General features: G+C 35.1%; 1 protein-coding gene and 1 non-coding gene across 3 annotated transcripts in view; both read left to right on the top strand.

Moving 5' to 3' along the window:
- The window catches only part of KCNIP4 (potassium voltage-gated channel interacting protein 4), a 1,022,425-nt gene that overhangs the window by 89,277 nt on the left and 914,437 nt on the right, over positions 1–18,711 (top strand). The window lies entirely within an intron of this gene.
- Positions 3,398–3,504, top strand: LOC141570223 (U6 spliceosomal RNA). The gene has a single exon (XR_012494234.1). It is a non-coding gene; the product is annotated as a U6 spliceosomal RNA (small nuclear RNA).

The following is an 18,711-nucleotide window of genomic DNA, read 5'->3' as shown; positions in this document are numbered from 1 at the left end:
TCTTGTTTATCTCAGAGCTTAATTTTAAGAATCTCAGTCTTGGACTTTTAAAAAATTTTTTTAAGGAAGGCACAGCTCCCAATGGCCCATGTGGGGATTGAACCGGCAACATTGGTGTTATTAGCACCATGCTCTAACCAACTGAGCTAACCGGACGCCCCTCAGTCCTGGACTTTTGACATTGAGGATATCCACTTATTTTAAGGACTTTTCATAAAATTTCAAAACAGCAGCTTGACCTATAGATTTCAAAAGGTTAAGTCCTATGCATGGAATGCTTTTAGGAGTGCAGGAGTATGTTCCATAAAACTGGATAGTCATCTTGAAGTCTTTGAAAAATGGCCTGATGGACGTCATTGCTCATGCAGAAATAGAATCTATAGGCAGAAATTTCTGGATGTGTGTGAAGGGGGAAAGAGACATGGGGAAAGAGAACAAGATGGACAGTCAAATTCTGTCTTAACCTAAGGATGAATGTCCTCATGATAAGGTCCCATAAAAATGGAATGGGTTGACTGAAGAAATTAATGAATGTTTTAAAAGTGACCAATTGACCGTCTGTTAAGAATGGTATGGAAATAATTTTCATTTGGTTTGCTGAGCTTGGATTAAATGATCTGTATGGACCTTTTAAATGCAATGATCTGAGAAGGTAAAGTGATGGAGTGTTCCAGCTTTAAAATGTTCAGGCTCACTGCCTTCGTTCACGGCATTATAAGAATTAAGAAGAGAACATACCTCAGAGCTCTTTAGAAACATTTTCAAGGATAGCTTAAGCAGAAAAATAATTTTCATACTGTGTTTCCCTGGAAATAATACCTAACGGGAAAATAAGCCCTAGCATGATTTTTCAGGATGACATCCCCTGAACATAAGTCCTAATGTATCTTTTGGAGCAAAACTTAATATAAGACACGGTCTTATTTTCGGGGAAATATAGTAGTTATTTTAAAAATAAATTTCATGAAACAAGTATTTCAAAGGCAAATAAAAGACAATTTACATTGATTCCTTTCAAGTATCAGAAGTAGCAATTAATTTATGAGTAGATGGATCTCTTAGGAAAAATATCTCAATGATACCAGGAAGATTTGATTATAAGCAGTAGGAACTGGAGGCGTGTGACATAAGCAATAGAGGAGTTTATTGAGAACACAGCGTAGCTCACAGAATTGAAGACAATTCTGAGACATTGGCTTTGGAAAGGATACGGACCAGAGCCTCTCTGAAGATACCTAGTGTCTCCAGAATGCGATCAGGGCAATGAATGCCAGCCATTTGAGGTCTTTGTGTCACTCTGCTCAAGTTTCAAATTCTGGTGAAGAGGTGTTAAGAGAATGTAATTTCAAAGCCAAGGATGAGTCATATGCTCACTCCTTGGCCTAGGAAAGAAAACTCCTTGATGATCAACCCCACCAACGTAAATTCAGTGGCAGAAGTGTGGGAGATAGCTTCCTGAAGCAAAATTTGAGGTGCCATGATGAGAAGAATGGGGGATATAAGCTGGACAGGGGAAAACAAGGGTGTGTACCATAAGAAGCCACTTTGGTTTGAAATATGAATTCTTAATCCTCTCAGCCTCCTTCAATAGCATCCTTCCTCTTTCAAATTCATGTTCTGGAACAACAGGACACAATTTGGAAGTAACGAGTTGTTCTTCATATAAGATAAAAGACATTTGGAAATTCAGAGAGCAGCTTGCACAAAGTTGTCTACAGTGAAAAGAAGAAATCGAGGAACCGGCTAAAGCAGAATGTCTGGTTCCATAAAAAAGGGTTGTTTGTAAAACTCATAGACACAGACAATGGTTTAGTTGTTAACCAGCGGGTAAGGGGGCAGGGGGTGGTAGATGAGGATAATGGGGATCAAATATTTGATAATGGAAAGAGAAAACTGACTCTGGGTGGTGAACACACAATGTGATATATAGGTGATGTATTACAGAATTGTACACCTGAAATCTATGTAACTATGTTAGCAATTGTCATCCCAATAAACTTTAATTAAAAAAAAAGAAAAGAAAGACAGGGTTGTTTGTAGCCAATGTGGCCTTTCTCATAGGGGGATGGTCGATGGAGTTTTAACACAGTCATATCCAATATTCTGTTTTAAGTTGCTGCCTGTATTGACCATGCCCTAACCCTTCTTCGTTACCCTAAACCAGCCCTACAAGTCTGCTCTGCAAAGTGACCCTTCATTCATGGTTCTCTGGAATGGTGGAGTCAGTGTGGAGTGCGGTGCAGTGATAACAGAAGAGGGGCCTCCATGACAAGCTCATAGTGGTGTTGGGACGCATGCTCTTGACCAGGACATGAAGCTGTCCTGAAATTCATGAGAGTGGTAGGCTACAGGATATGGAGGGCAAGTTTCCCCGTGATTTGAGATGGAAATTTAAGACCTCTTACTTGCACACTACCCCACACGACAGCTCTTTGCCCTACAGCTATTCTTGTCCCATGGCAGACTTGATTCTGTGCTCAGCATTGGTGCACATTTTTCGAAAAAGAATATACTTGTAGACAAAGATGAGTATTCTCTCGTTTGTAGGAAAGATGGAGGAAATGAATCACCTCTCATATATTACAATGTGCTCTTCAAAATGAGATAATCAAGTGGAATATTTCCTTTTCCATGGTAGAGCCGAAGATACAGGCCTTATTATCTGCCGTGAAGTATATGTGAATCAGAAATTACCTTTTCACCCTTAAATTTTGTATTTGATATTTTATGGCACTTAAGTGAATGATGAATTATTTTTGCCCTAATTAACTATTTATGGAGTGCTTTTAACAAAATTTAATGTAATTCCACAAAACGACAGGCACAGGGAGAAAAATGTGCCTGGAGATAATTGGCCCAGTGCTGCCCAAAAGAATTTAAGACATTCTTTTGGTAGAAATATTGATGGAATTTCTCAGAAAAGTCTATTCACTAGCAATGGTAGATAATCAACTTTGGGTTACTCAGGATCCAGAAATCCAATTTATGAATTTTCTTTCTGTCTTTGTACCATTTCAATGAAAGGAATTTAAATTTTGGAAGCAAACTCATTTTAAAAACTTCTATGGACACATCATAATTTAATTATATAATTATTCCTGTGGGCTGTGAGGAGAAAGGGAAAACCTATGGAAACCCTCTAAGTGGATGGATGTTAGTTATTTTATCTATTTACTAGTATCTTTGTTCCTGCCTAATGGTATTTATCCTGCCTTGTGTTTGAGTTTCCAAGCCTTCCCCACAAAACTTCTGCACTTTGGGAAGAGATAAATCCATCCAGTTTCTGGATTAAAGTTAGGAGTTCATCTCAGACTCTGACCACAGAGTTTTTTCCCAGGCCCAGGACTATTAGGTTGGTGCAAAAATAACTGTGGTTTAAAAGGTTAAAACCAATTGTGTGCTCACTTCGACAGCAGATATATTAAAATTGGACCGATGCAGAGAAGATTAACATGGCCCCTGTGCAAGGATGACACACAAATTCATGAAACGTTCCATATTAAGAAAATAAATAAAATAAAAATAAATAAATAAAAAGTTAAAAACAATTGCAAAAACTGCAGTTACTTTTGCACCAACCTAATGCTAGTTGAACCCAGAAAATGTTTGTTGGGGTCTTCTGAAAACACGCTGCTTTCCTTGTATAAGAAAGTGACAAGGGATTTTCTATTCTTCCTTCTCATAACATGTCTCTTTCCTTTAGGAAACAGCAACTTTTACAGTGTGAAGTAAAGTGACATGTTAAAACATTGTGATATTAGAGATCTAGTTAACTGTAAATTTACCAACAGCCATGTTTTGTGATTAAAAAAAGATAATAGTGGTTTTTTTTTCCTGAAATGTACACAGAAGTAGACTAAAATCAGGGACATGTAAATACCGTTCTCTTGCGTTAAAACTTGGAAAAATAGGACATTTCTTGCCATCTCTGAACACGGGTTTTCCTAGCAGGCTGTAGCATCCAATCATAGGTAAAGGTGAGGCAATTATCTCCTTTCTAGTCTTGGTACTTTCAGGCAAAAGCTATTGATGTAAAATAACTGAGATTTCCTGGGGTGTCTAAAGAAGAAAGGGCATGTCATCAAGAAGTATAGTTGAGTCCTTCGTGTTCATTTCTCTCTGAAACTTAAAATATTTTTCTTATGAACTATGTACTACATAAATGATGAGTAATGCATTGATACCAAAATGAAAACCCATGTACCCACTTTCCATCTCAGAAGTAAAGCACTTTCCATCTCAGAAGTAAAGCACTTTCCATCTCAGAAGTAAAGCACTGTAGGTAATTTAGGAACCTTCTCCTTTGTGTGTCACTCATTGATTTCACAACCTGCACCCCCCAAAAGTAATCACTACCCTGAATTTTGGTTTAATCATTATGTCCCCATTATGTCCTCATGCATGTCCCCTGATGCTTTTTCTTATAGTTTTACCATGTATGCCTACACCTATAAGCAATATATTTTTAGTTTTGCTTATTGCTGAACTGTATAAAGCTGAGGTATCCTATATGTATTCTTTTGTGACTTTTATTTGCTAAATATGTTTTTTAAGTCAATTCATACAGAAGTTATCACTTGTGATTCATTCATTTTCAGTATTGAATGAAATAAATATACTTCATTTCATTCCATTTATTCTGTTTTTGATTGAAACTTGGTTTGCTTCTGGTCTTTTTTTTATTACAAACAACCAAGATCATTCCTCATGCATGTCCCCTGATGCATATATGCAAACAATTCCTTAGAGAAAAGTTACTGGGTCATAGGGTATGAAAATGGTAAACTTTATCTGTAATGCTATACATATCAAGTCATGTATATGTACATCATGTTGTGTACTTGAAATATATACAATTTTATTTGTCAATTATTCCTCAATATGTAAATCTGGGGGGGAAGACATATAAGGAAGAAAAGACATGTAAGAAAAAAAATCCCTTCTATTCCTAGTTGCTAAGATTTTTTGTTGCTTCTTTGATATTTTCAGCCATGTTTGTTTTCAATTTTGTCAATTTCTACTCTTCATTCTTTCTGTCTCTTTCCTGCCTTCTATTTTCTTTACACTTAGTCTGTTGTTCTTATCCTAACTTCTTATAAGTCGACGCTGAGCTCATTAATTTTGAACTTTTTCCAACTTTTTGAATATACCATTGTTGGTTGCATCTGCCTAGTTTTGACATCTAGTGTTACCTTAAGTTTTTAAAATATAATATCATCTAACATCTTTAATAAGTTCTTTGACCAATGACTAATTTTGTAGTGTTTTAAAATTTCCAACAATATATAATACATAAGTGATAGTTTTTGCCAATTATCTTTTTGTTGTTTTGTTATTGATTTCTAAGTTTATTACTTTGTGATTATAGCATATGGCATATGCTCTACGATACCAATACTTCAAAACTTATTGAGAATATTGGTGTTTTTCCTTGTGTGTGTAAATGTTCCATGTGAAAAATATTGTTAGTGTTAGTTGTGTTGTTCAATGTATGTATATGTATATGTATATATATATATATATATATGTATATATGTATATATATACGTGTTCATCATGTTGTCTGAATTTTTCATAGCTTTAGCAATTCTTGTCCACCTGATATTTAAATTTCTAAGGCACCTTGGATATTTTTCAGTGTTACCATATACTTTCATTAACTTTTGCTTGATGTTATAAGGTTGTGTTACTAGGGTATACACATGTTCAAGATTGTTATATTTTTCTAGTTAATGGGAAATTTTATCCTTACATTGTCTACTTTATCTCTAACAGTGCTTTCCATCCCTTAAAGTTTCTTTGGTTTACTAGTAATAGAGCTATACCAATTTTCTTGTGGTCTGTGTTTGGCTTGATATATTCTTATTCTGTATCTTTACTTCCAACCATTTGATGTTATGTTTTAAATGTGTCTTGTGTAAGCAACATATAGCTGGGATTGTTTTGTCCATTTCTATTTACTTTGCTGAAATCTTTGGATTTATTTCTGTATTTTTTTCATAGTCTTTTTTTCCTATTTCTTCTCTTTTCTCTTTCCTTCTTTCCTTCCTTCTTTCTTTCTTTCCTTCCTTCTTTCCTTCCTTCCTTCCTTCCACCCTTCCTTTTTTCTTTCTATTGCTTTATTTTATAGTTTTCTTTTTCATTCCATTGTTTTCTTCTGGTTATTTGGAAGTTTCACACTCAATTTCCATTCTTCTAGTAGTTAGTTTCATGCTTTACCGTTCCTAATTAACAAAATCTAAGATTAATAATAAATCTTTTTGACCTATGTAAGATCTAAAGGCATTTTAATGGCCATCACTCGCTTGCAGTGTCAATGCTATTTTTTCCTCTATTTTCTTTCCATCTTGCAGAATTAACAAAATATTAACCCAACACATTTCTCATCATTTCTTATTGCATTTCAGAGCTCCCAATTAGTATTAATTTCTTTCAGTTTTAAGTACATCTGTGATTATTTTAGTTAGTATATATTTGTGGTAAAATCCATTTTGGCTTTTGTCTGAAATTTCATTGATTCACCTTTGGTTTTGGACAATTGAATTGAGTACATGATTCTATTTTTATTCGTTTTTTTCTCAGTATTTAGAAGATATTATTTCATGCTGCCTTCATTTTTATTTAGAAGTCAGTCTTCATTCTAACTGCCATACAGCCCTACATGATCTTTTCCTTTTTTCTGCTTTAAGATCTTGTCATTATCTTTCATATTTCATAAATGTACCATATGTATCTGTGGATGAATTATTTATTTATATTGTTCTCTATTTATATTTCTAGAGTTTAAGATTCACATCTTTCAACAGTTTTGGAAATTTCTGTTACCTCTTAGAATATTGTCTCTTCATTTGCTCTACTGTATTCTGGAAATTCCGTTGTGTGGGTGTTAGATCTTTGTATGCTACCTTGGGATATCTTAACTGTTTTCTTTATTTCATATATCCTTTTTTTCTGTTTTAACTAGAATGAATTCTTTGAAACTGCTTCCCAGTTGATCAATTCTAATAATCTGTTTAGTCATCTATTGAACATTAATTTCAATTATTACATATTACTTATAGAAATTCTATTTTACATGAGTCTCTTACTCCTGTCATATTTTAAAATTTTATTGTATTTTTTGACTACATTTATCATCATGTGGAGACGGTTCCAATAAGTGAAATATTTGTGGATCTAATTCTGTCTTTTTCTCCCCTCTGACTCTCATTAATGGTGCCTGTTTCTTTGTTTTCAACCTAGAGCTGCTCGTTTTACTTAAAACTTTACATGTAGGAATTATTTGAGGTCTGGGTTGGAGGAGTTTTCCTGTAGAGAAAGCTTCCATTTGTTATTTCAGACACCAGGGAGCACCACCACACACTAACACTTTAAATTAAATCTTTGGCTAGTTGCTTTTTATGACACAATAGTGTAAATTTAGACTGTGACTCCCTATGAGGTCCGGCTTGTGGTGATGCAGTCTTAGGAGAGCTTATTTATTTATTTTCCCTCAACTCAGTGACAGATTCAAAACAGGCAAGTTTTCTATTATCTTTTTTTGTGTGGCAAGATCGTTTATTGTTCGACTCTGTGGTTCTATATTTGTGCAGAGAAGCCCTGTCCTCTGAGCTCTGGACATCTGTCAAAGAAGAATGTTAGAACAAACTTGTTAGAAACCCTCTGGATGAAAGCAAACTTTGGTGCTTGACTATCTACTAATTTCTGCTTTAATTTTGTTTTTGGCCTCTCTGAAATTGGGTTGTTTCCACTCATCAGTGCATTAGAATTTTTTTTTAATATTTTACTAAGTATTATGTTTGTTTCTTCTGTACTGTTAGACATTGACGTCCCCCAAGAAGTTATTTATTCCATTCCATTTCCTTCGCTTTTTTCCTGTTTCTTTCTTTCTTTTAAAATTAAAGTTTATTGGAATGACAATGATTAGTAAAGTTGTACAATTGTACAAAGTTGTAAAAATGTACAATGATTAGTCAAGTGTACAATTCTCTAATACATCATCTATATATCACATTGTGTGCGAGTTCTACAGTCAGTTTTCCTTCCATCACCATATATTTGATCCCCTTTACCCTCATATACCACTCTCCTCCCCCCTTACCCTCGGTAATCACTAAACTATAGTCTATGTCTATAAGTTTTTGTTTCTTTGTTTGTTTACCTTGTTCCTTTGTTGATTTCAGTTTTATAGCCCATGTATGAGTGAAATCATATGGTTCTCTACTTTTTCTGTCTGACTTATTTTGCTTAGCATAATAATCTCATGATCCATCCATGTTGTTTCATATGGCACTATTTCTTCTTTTCTTATGGCAGAATAGTATTCCATTATGTATATATGCCAGATCTTCTTGTTGCTTTCTTCATATTTTGCTTCTCCAACCAGATGGTTTTGGAAGTTAAACATAGTTTTATGAATTTTTACTAAGAAGGAATTTGAGATGCACAAGTTGTAACCATTTTTCTTTACAGTATACTGTAGATTTTGTTGAGCACCTATTTAGTGTGAATTAGTTAAACAAGTATTAGGTTGGTGCAAAAGTAATTGCAGTTTAAAAGGTTAAAAATAATTGCAAAAACCGCAATTACTTTTGCACCAAACTAATATAACTTTTTTTGTGTTTTTAAATTTTATTGCTAATACACATTCGTGTTATTGACCAATTGGATTATTATTTTAAGATATAGTCCTAAGTTTACTTTGTGAGGGAATCCATCATACCACCAAAACATTGCATCTAAAGTAGCAAGAACGCTACAAACTAGTTTATCCTAATTTGTTTCCATGATAATTTATTTCCTATATTATTCAGTTCTGTGTATTTAGGACATGTTTTTTCTATTGTGCAAACAGACTCAAAAAATTATTTTATTCTCCTTCTGCTGTCAATTTTAGGTTTGCAGTGTTTACTTTAAATCTCAAACTTGTCAACCCTTTTTAGCTAAAGCATAACAATTTATACTAATTCATTCAGTTCTCATCATATGTAAATGATATAATTTATATAGTCAATTTAGAATAAATTCTTTTGTTATCTATAGCAAAGCGTTTTCTCCAATTTAGAATTACTTGATTTTTAGTAGTCATTGGACTTTACTTGCAAATTTTTAGTCATCCTTATTTTTTTCCACATGTGATAATCTTTAATATGCTTGAACACTAATTTACCAGAACAGTCCTATTTCAGTGACCAGTCATCTTTAAAAAAAAAAAAACAAAAAAACTTTTACTTATTTTAAGTGTGTTTTTCCAGGACATCAGCTCCAAGTCGAGTAGTTGTTTCAATCTAGTTGTGGAAGGCACAGCTCCCAGTGGCCCACGTGGGGACAGAACCAGCAACATGCTTGTTTAGAGCACCGCGCTCTAACCAATTGAGCTAACTGGCTGCCCCTCAGTAACCATTCTTTTAATTTCAATGAATAGTATAGCTTTTTACCTAGACTGGTTTGAATAAGTTCAGGAGAAAAACAAACAAACAAACAAACAAAAACAAGAAAAACCCACTTTCTTGACTAGTTCTGTACTTTTTCTTGTTGTTATTGTTCTTTCATCCATACATGAATATGCTAAAACCAAGATAGCTGGCTGGGGAGAGTCTAGAAAATATTTAAAGGATTTTAACTAGGATGGTAAACCTTTATGAAAATATTCTGCCTTTCCAAATATTTCTGGATTCTTACTCATTTAGAAGTTAGTATGGAATCACTTAACAGTCCATACTTCTTGTATGCTTATGGTGGATTTTCAAAGGCAAAGCGTTCTACTGACAAACAAAATCCCCATATACGGCTGTCAAAGATGACCTATGTAGATTTCAGCTATATGTACACAATTTTAGATAAGGTCTGAATGAATTTGAATGTCTTAAGAGACTCTATGTGCTGTGTACACTCTACACCTTTCTAATCTTGTCTCTTAGCACTTTCCTTTTGGCTCACTACCATGTTTTCCCGAGAATAAGACTGGGTCTTATATTAATTTTTGCTCCAAAAGACGCATTAGGGTATATTTTCAGGGGATGTCTTATTTTTTCATGTACAACAATCTACATTTATTCAAATACAGTCATGGCATCTTCTTCTGGAACATCGTCATACCGTACTGATGATCTTAAGGGGGCTTATTTTCAGGGTAGGTCTTATTTTTTGGGAAACACCATAGGTAATCGCCACACTAGTTATCTTTTTGAGCTGGAAAAGGCCAGTTTTATTTCCATTTTAGGTCATTTGAACTTGCTATTTTCCCTCCTTAAAATTTGCCTGACTGGCTCCTTCTCTTTGTTCAGTTCTCATCTTAAGTGTTACCTCCCTAAAAGGTCCCTGGTTTCTCATTCTAAATTATCTGCCGTGATCGTTCACATTTTCCTGTTTTGTTTTATTCATAGAACCTATAAATACCAGAAATTATCTTGTTCTTCCTGCTAAAATGTAGTTTCCATGAGAGCAGGTCATTGTCTATCCTATTACCTTGACACTTGACTAGGTGCCTGGCCAGAGTAGCTACTCTTATGTTAAACAAATCAATGAGCGAGTCTAGGTGATGGAATTCTCCTCAATATAATATTATTGTTGTTACAATAATCCTATGTAATAGTTTAAAGTCCTAGTTTTTAAAGCATATTCACATACTTTATGTCATTATCTTCAGTCACGTGGGAACAACTCTAATTACTGTAAGTGCAATAATAAGGAATTGTTTATATAAAGCAGCCTGATGATGCAAAACATTATCTTACACAAACATTATGATGGGAAATGTCATATTTAGTAGAGTTTACTTCATCCTCCTTAAATACCTTTATTGGGAATAAAAGTGATGTGTAAGGAAGCAGTTACCATGGTAAACTTAGATTTTTCAATAATGCAAGTGAAATTCCTTTGTAAAAGTCAAAACTAAATGCCATAACTGGTTTTTCCAGCTGCATGTTTGTTTGTTTTTGTTTGTTTGTTTTTGTTTTTTTAATGTTTATTTCTACAAAGTACTTTGCTCACTTTTTATTTCTTCCTTCCTGAATGGGTTACATCTCTCAGTGGCACTTAATTAGGCAGGATAAAACTTCTGGAATCTGATGCCATGCAGAGGTCTGGCTGCCTGCTGCTAGAAAGTTAAAAATTGAGAGAGACATGGTTGATGGAAAGAAAAGCATGTTTATTCAGAATGCCAGCATTTGGGAGGATGGTGGACTCCTGTCCAGTGGCCACCTCCGTTCTTAGACCAATCAGAAGGTTTTACAGGTACACAAGAAGAACAAAGGAAAGGGGGAGTCGATCAGGCAGGTCTGAGGGCTGACATCCTTCCTGGGGTCTGGTCTGTTTTAAGATAATATTATCTCCAGACTCTGGACTTAGCCACCTTGGCCTGGGACATTATGTGTATTTTGGTGTCTGGGCACCTGAGGATTAAGAAATTGCCCTTTCCAGGTTAGGATTTTATTAATTAAATGGATTAACAAAGTCTGTGTAGCCTTGAGAAAGGGAACTAGGCAGAGTTCTTCAGTTAATCAGTGAGGGGAGAAACAAAGGAAATAGCTGAATATCAAGGCAGATCTAATTGCAAAATAGCTAGGTTTAATTACAGGTGGCCAGATAGCGGGCTGTGTGCTGAGTTAAACTGCAAACTAGCTAAGTCTAATTGCGTTATTGATTTATCGACTTTCACCCTTACAAATCCAGTTGGCCCTGTACAAATATGTTTACCACATGTGTTAAGTCCTTACATGAAAAATGCAAAATAATCCAAGAATGTGGTAAAGTTTAAGAACTACCAAAATTGACTTTAAAAATGTCACCTTCTATTTGTTTTTCTCTTTGTAAGAAGCAGTATATGACTTACTTTTGTGGTATAATAAACCACCTACTTAGTGGCTTAAAGCAGCAATCTTTTATTAGCTTGCAGTACTGCGGGTTGGCCACGTGGGCTGGGCCCAGTGGGCTGTTCTTCTTCAGGTATCTCCTGGGCTCATTTTATAGCTGCACTCAGCTAACAGATTGGTTGGGGAAGGTTGGTACTGGATGGCCTCCTCCCCATGTCTGACCATTGACTGCAACGATGGAGGCAACTGTGCCATGGATCTCTAACATCTAGCAGCTTAGCCCAGGCTTCTTAACATGGCAGCAACAGAAAGGTAAAGCCCCATTGTACAAGCACTTATCAAGTCTCTGCTTTGGTCATGTTTCCTAATGTTCTACTGACTGAAGTTTGTCACAAGGCCAAGACCAGATGCCAAGAGGTAGAGATATACATTTCACCTCTTAATGGCAGGAGCAACAAGGTGACATTGAAGAAGGGTGTACTTACAGGAATTGGAGGTTAGTTTTGTGATTTACTAAAAGGGGTTCCTAAAAATAATCTTTCAGAATCGAAAACTCACAGAGGGATGAAATTTAAAAATATACAATCACTGAGCAAGTTCTTTTCTAACTTAGCTGAATTCCCAGCCAAGTAGCTGTTCTCACATTTTGATATGTGTAACAAGCATCTTATTAATATATACCCATTGACATGCAGATTCTACCATCCTTCCTCTACTCTATTCTGATTCAGCATATTTGAGGTGGGATCCAAGAATCTTTTTTTTTTCTTTAACCTACCAATGTACTGTAATGTGGAAGCTCTAGAAGGACTGTGTTTTTTTCTGAAGACAGAATAGAAATAGTATGCATGCTTATGACTGGGCAAGGAGTATGAGGCAATTTGTTGAAAGTTTTTATTTCTTTGAAATTCATGTTTTATCTGAAAAAAATTGATCATGTAATAGAGTTTCCTTTAACCTCTAGCAAAAACTCAAGTTAAACTCTGGTAAGTTAAATTCCTGTTTACCCCTGTGATAATTTTTTTTCATGAAAATAAACTTAAATAATATGAAAAAATGTTAAAGTATGTATTATAGAAGTGCAAAGTGTTGTTATAATTGACAATATACCTTGCATGAAGTCAGCTCTTATATGAAATATTGTCTACAAAGATGTTTCTCATTGATATTGAATATTGTAGATTTAAGAGAAGGGAGTAGCTGAAATAGAAAAATAGCAAATTAGATTTTTTCCCCTCAAGGGGTATGTATTCTATTTCTAAATAATAAATCAGAAAAACTGTATTTAACTTGTAACTATTTGGCTAAATATCTTATTTATGTGAAAATGATTGGAAAATAGTTTAATAAAATACTTTTACTGATAATAATTATATATTTATTATTAACTAATACTAATTATCACTAATCATATATTAGTTACTGATAACAATGATATAATTTATTTATTATATATCTATATATAATTAATTATATAAATATACACATATGTTTATATATATGAATTTGCTTTATATCAGCTTAAATGTAGCTAAACCATCTGCTAGTTAAATACACTCTACCGCTTTATAATTTACTCTTTGACACATCATGGATACTAACAATTTATTATGGAGCAAAACACTAGATGCATATATGGTTAGAAAATAACAAGAGACAAATTTATGTGTAATAACATCTGTTTTTGAATATTATTATTAAAGAGTCCTGAATGACATGTTAGGTTTAGTGCCCTCTGGCTGTATCTGTTTGTTTGAGTATCAAGTTGGGAATTTGAATTTGTCCTTAATAAAATCCCAGAGGAAAAGAACTTTTCTTTGCAACTACTAATAGGAAATTGCAGGGAGACAGCTGGATAATTGTTCTACCTCTGGAGACTAACTAATTAAACAGTTTTATTATCATCTAATAAAAGATTCCCGGTATGATGTTGGCATTTTATTTTCTGAAAGCATAATGAAAATTGAAAATATTTGTTCTATCTTAAGTTCTATGAAGACAATATCAACATGTCCTATATCTCTTGGTAAATCATAGGCATAGATGCCAGGTACAAATCCTGATGAATTCATTTGTGATCCTGATTAAAAGTTAATGCCTACTTTATTTCATTGATTATAGATTTTACTTCCAGGATAAGTCAGGGACTTTTTCTTCCCCCCAGTGTTTCATTTTGTAAATGTTACCTTCAGAGTTGCATCTTGAGCTACTTTGAATTTCTAAATGCATGTGTCAAATGTGCTTCCATTCAAGAAAATCATTCTAAAGATGTGAATTAAGAAAAGATGTTATTAAGCACTTGTGTTATCTGTTAGCTATGATGTAATTCAGAGTCCAAGTGAAAAATACCAATTTTCCCCATTTAAGTAAAATTCTCTCATTGCTACAATTTTTTTCTCCTACTTTCATTGTGACATTTTAAAATAAGAGGTTTAATAAATATGGCTCACATTTTTAAATTTAAATGTCTTAAATAAGAGGTTTACTTATATAGAATATAAAGCAATGTGTGTTACTGCTGAGTCTTGAAGTACCTATTCACTCATTCATTCATTCATTCACTCATCTACCGCTTCACTATTGAAAACCTGTTATGTGCTAGGTAATAGTGGGGGCTATGATGATTCACAAGAAATCCTGAAATGAAGACATTTCCATTTATACAACCAGATTTTCTACTCTACGTTTAAGAATTTATTCAGACCATGGAAACATTTTTATGATGCTTATTCTCATGGTTGCTAATTTCTCTAAATAATTTAAAAATCCAGTGTATTAGGTTCCATCCACTATTTAAAGTTTAACAATTATCCTGCTCAATTGCAACTGTAGGTAAATTTTTTAATGGTTTTATTTCCTTTTAAATGGAATGGCCCTGACTTCTTTCTCCCCCAAGGAAACATATCATCTTGAATATTATCTGGTGGAAAAATTCAGTGACCTTAAAAATATGGTGCATGGGAATTACTCAGGCTTCAATGACACCTGCAGGAAGATTCTTATGTCTTCCTTAGAGTCAGAGATCAGAGCTGAAAGAGTCCTGTTGACTTTTAGCTCCTCCTTCTTCACCAGTGCATCCAGGCACACAAGACAACTGCAAAAGGTCATCTACCTTGGGTGTCTGGCCACCTGAATAACAGTGGCTTCTAATCATGCTAGACAGAAATTAAGAATAGCAATTTCACCAAACTGGTAATGGCTAACACTGGCACCTGCATTTTATGATTAGGAGTTATAAATTAATAGTTTTTTCTTCAAATGGCAACACGGTCCTTTAATGAATTACATAACACAGTGGAAAATATAGTTCAGTGACTTTTCTCCAAATGAATATGACTAATGTTCACTTACCATTGATAATAGTGACATTCAGTTAATAGTGACAATGAGTTTGCAACCTGAGTGTCTCAAAAAGAGAATGGCCCTGTAATGTGGAAATCAGCTGTTTTCTGATGGGTTTGTTTACATACGAACAGTCCTATGAGCATGGCCCAAATTTAGATGAAATAACAAAAGCCTTTAATGCTATTGAAACCAACTGAAATGTCAGTGAACTTTGAGAAATCCAACTATAATACGAATGAAAAATAATTGGCAGAGCAGAATAAACAAAGCATCAAAAGTTCTCTAAAACCCACTCAGATTCTAAAATTGTGTTAGATTAAAATTATAATTTGACTTTACGAATTACAGTGAAAGAGGAAGATAGCAGAAGTTTTTGCCACTCTGGTAGTGATTTGTTTCTCTTGGTTAGCTGAATTCAGTGCCCAGAATTCTGATGGTTTTCTGTCACCTAAATGCTTCTACAAATTAATATAGATCCGGTTAACTTATTTACAAAAAGTTTTGTCTGGCTATAGATAAACCATCTCCGCAAGTAGATCAACATATATAGGAAATCAAGGTTACAATGCTCTGTGTGTGTGTGTGTGTGTGTGTGTGTGTGTGTGTATCTTACAATGTAGTGTCATTTAAAATGACGTTTTGTACTGTATACTATTCATTCTACAGACATTTGATGTAAACTGCACAAGAGAATAACTAAGTCTAAAGGGATATCTAATTTTTAAGATCATCCGATAGTTTCTTAATACATCTCCCTTTTTTATTTTACTTTTTAACTTTCTAATCCACCCAAACTAGAATGAAACAATTCATTACTTTTAATGGAAAGTGCCTTTTTTATTATTCAAAGGGTATTTAGTTAGCTATATCACTCTTAAATGTCTTGCCACTTTCCATCTGGGCATTGCTCCAGTATTTTAAGCCACTGGATATAACGAGCATTGAAGATTAAATCCTAGTTCACTGAGTCCCTAAAAGTGACCAAAATCTCATATTGCATATCAGAAATGACTGCCTCATAATTTTCTCTCTAATAATAGGTAAACATGACTCAGACCATCGAAGCTTGAACAAAGGATAGATTTTGAAATTTTATGTGATTCTTTGAAAATTAAGCCTCCCTCTCTCTGTGCTGCTTCTCTCCCCTCCCTTCCCCTCCCATCCCCTTCTTTTCCCTCCCTTCCTCACCTGTCTCTCTCATGGACATAGATGCAATCACAAAATAGGTTAGTTTAAATTCCTTTATTTAACATAAAATCATTACATTGTTTCCCTCAACACAATTATGTACGCATCTGAGACTGTTTCTTTCCTTCGTTTAATAGATATTTCTTAAATATCTAGCTGTCATGACACAAGAAGCTGGATAAATAATGGGAAATAAAACAATATACTCCTGACATTCCCCAAACTTAATGTCTATTGCAGGAGGCAGACAATAGACAGATTAACAAACAAATATCAAATCATAAATGAAAGGCAATATCGAGGTACTGTAAGGAAGAATACAAGCAGGAACTATTTTGTATTGACTGGTCGCGTAAGGCAGCTCTGAGGAAATGAAAATCAGTGTGAGGACTGAGGAAATCTCCCCTGCAGTTGTGTGTTGTGCAGTGTGCTGTGAGCTGTGAGCTGGTACGGAGGGGTGGAGACCGCCTGCTTCCATGAACTGAAGGAAGGCCCGCCATCCATGTCTGGAGAGTGGTGACAGATGAAGCTGAAGTGGATAGGTACTTCCAGAATAGTCAAGAAGACTTGGAATTTATTCTAAGTGCAAAAGGAAGCTATTGCAGGGTGTTAGCCTCACCTAATACTAGTGCAAAGACAACTAGATAATTTCCTTTTATTTCATGGAAAATCTCTATTTGAAACTTTATGCCAAAATTTGGAAGTCTGAGTGTGAATTTTGTATGGATTGGCTATGGCTTATGGTCCTGCTAGCACCTCAGAGGAGTGGGTTTCCCATCATTCTGAATGAGGGCGATGTCTTCCCCATGTTGGAATGTTGTTTGGCTGGCTTCAGGAAGGAACTGGTTGTATTCTCATACCTACATGTACAAGAAATGCTTTCTCAGTGGTCTTACACCCAAATTATCGTGATGATATAAATTGTGTTTTCATGTTGAGCATTTTTCTTTTTTTTTAATACGTGACTTTTATTGCATCTTCAAAATATTCCAATTAAGTGTGAGGAATCACTCGACATCTTGGTGTTTCTGTAGCTGGACAACTTAGATCTAACTCATCAGCCCGCTGAAATGTTCCTTTTTCAGAAACACAGACAACATCCAAAAATTTTCTGATATCCTTGTTTTTAATCTTGTTGAAGCAAAGCAGCTGCATTTGACACAAGTTCAGTATCATTTCCTTCAAGCATCAACTCGTCTTTCTGAGCTTGAGATACTGAGCAAGCAACACTTGATTTCATCCAAATCCTGCGAATGTATTCTTTACCCCAGAGATTTCAACAAGAGAACCATTCTCCTGATAACGACGTTGATGGGGAAATGAGCCCACACAGAGCTCAGCTTGTAACGGACGCCCAATGTAACACCCTTGATCGTGTTCTGTCCGGGACAACAGAGAGTGCGAGCAGTCGCCAGGTCCTTTCTGTTTCCCCACCATTGGTCACCCCGGAGCCTCTTCTTTTTCTTCCTAAGGGGACTGGGTTCTGCACTGATGTGATTGAAGTCCCTTCACAGGGTGCCTCAGGGTCCCTTCACCACAACTGTGGTCCCTTCAGAGTGATGTCCACATTTTCTGGGATGTCCACCATCTGATTGCTGAGAACAGTCTTCATCCTCACAGTAAATGCAGCAAAGTGCTCATTTTGAGCATTTTTTTAAATGAAAGCTCATGGTGAAATAAAATTTCTGAGAGAATAATTCTAACATATACCAGGTCTTTAAAAACCATAAAACGATTATTTATTCAAGTACCGTCTATTGCAGCAGTGTCCAATAGACGTTTCTGTGATGATGGAAATGTTCTATACCTGTGCTGAAGCCAGTTCTCACATGTGACTATGGACTATTTTAAATTTGGCTAATGTAACTGAGGAACTGAATTGTTCATTTTGTTTTATTTTAATTAAACTTTGAAAGCTGGATGTGACTAGTAGCTACTGTATTGAACAGCTCAGATCTATTATGTACGTATCAGGGGTTCTCAGTTAGGCCAGGCCAGTGGAGAGCCCGCTCTCCAAGAACGTATCTCTGGAATATAACACAGAAAGTGAGAAGCGCATGGCAGAGTTTTGGGTTAACCACTAGGGGTTTCAGAAGAGGTACTGATGCTTTTTGAGTGAGAAAACAAGGGGCAGATGGTAGAATTGACAGTGGTCCTGGGCTTGAAGGATGAGCTAGGTCAGTAATATGTGGAATTGCAATGAAGGAACCAATAGGAGAGGAGAACAGAGTCAGCAATAGAGACATAGACGATGACTTCTTCCTCCTCCTCCTCCTCCTCCTCCTCCTCCTCCTCCTCCTCCTCCTTCTATTAAGTGCTTACTGTGAAACATTTTTCTAAGAGCTTTATGCACATCCATTAATTC

This window comes from Rhinolophus sinicus, linkage group LG02, assembly GCF_036562045.2.
Source record: "Rhinolophus sinicus isolate RSC01 linkage group LG02, ASM3656204v1, whole genome shotgun sequence".
Lineage (NCBI taxonomy): Eukaryota > Metazoa > Chordata > Mammalia > Chiroptera > Rhinolophidae > Rhinolophus > Rhinolophus sinicus.
This window is presented reverse-complemented; position numbering and strand designations above follow the sequence as displayed.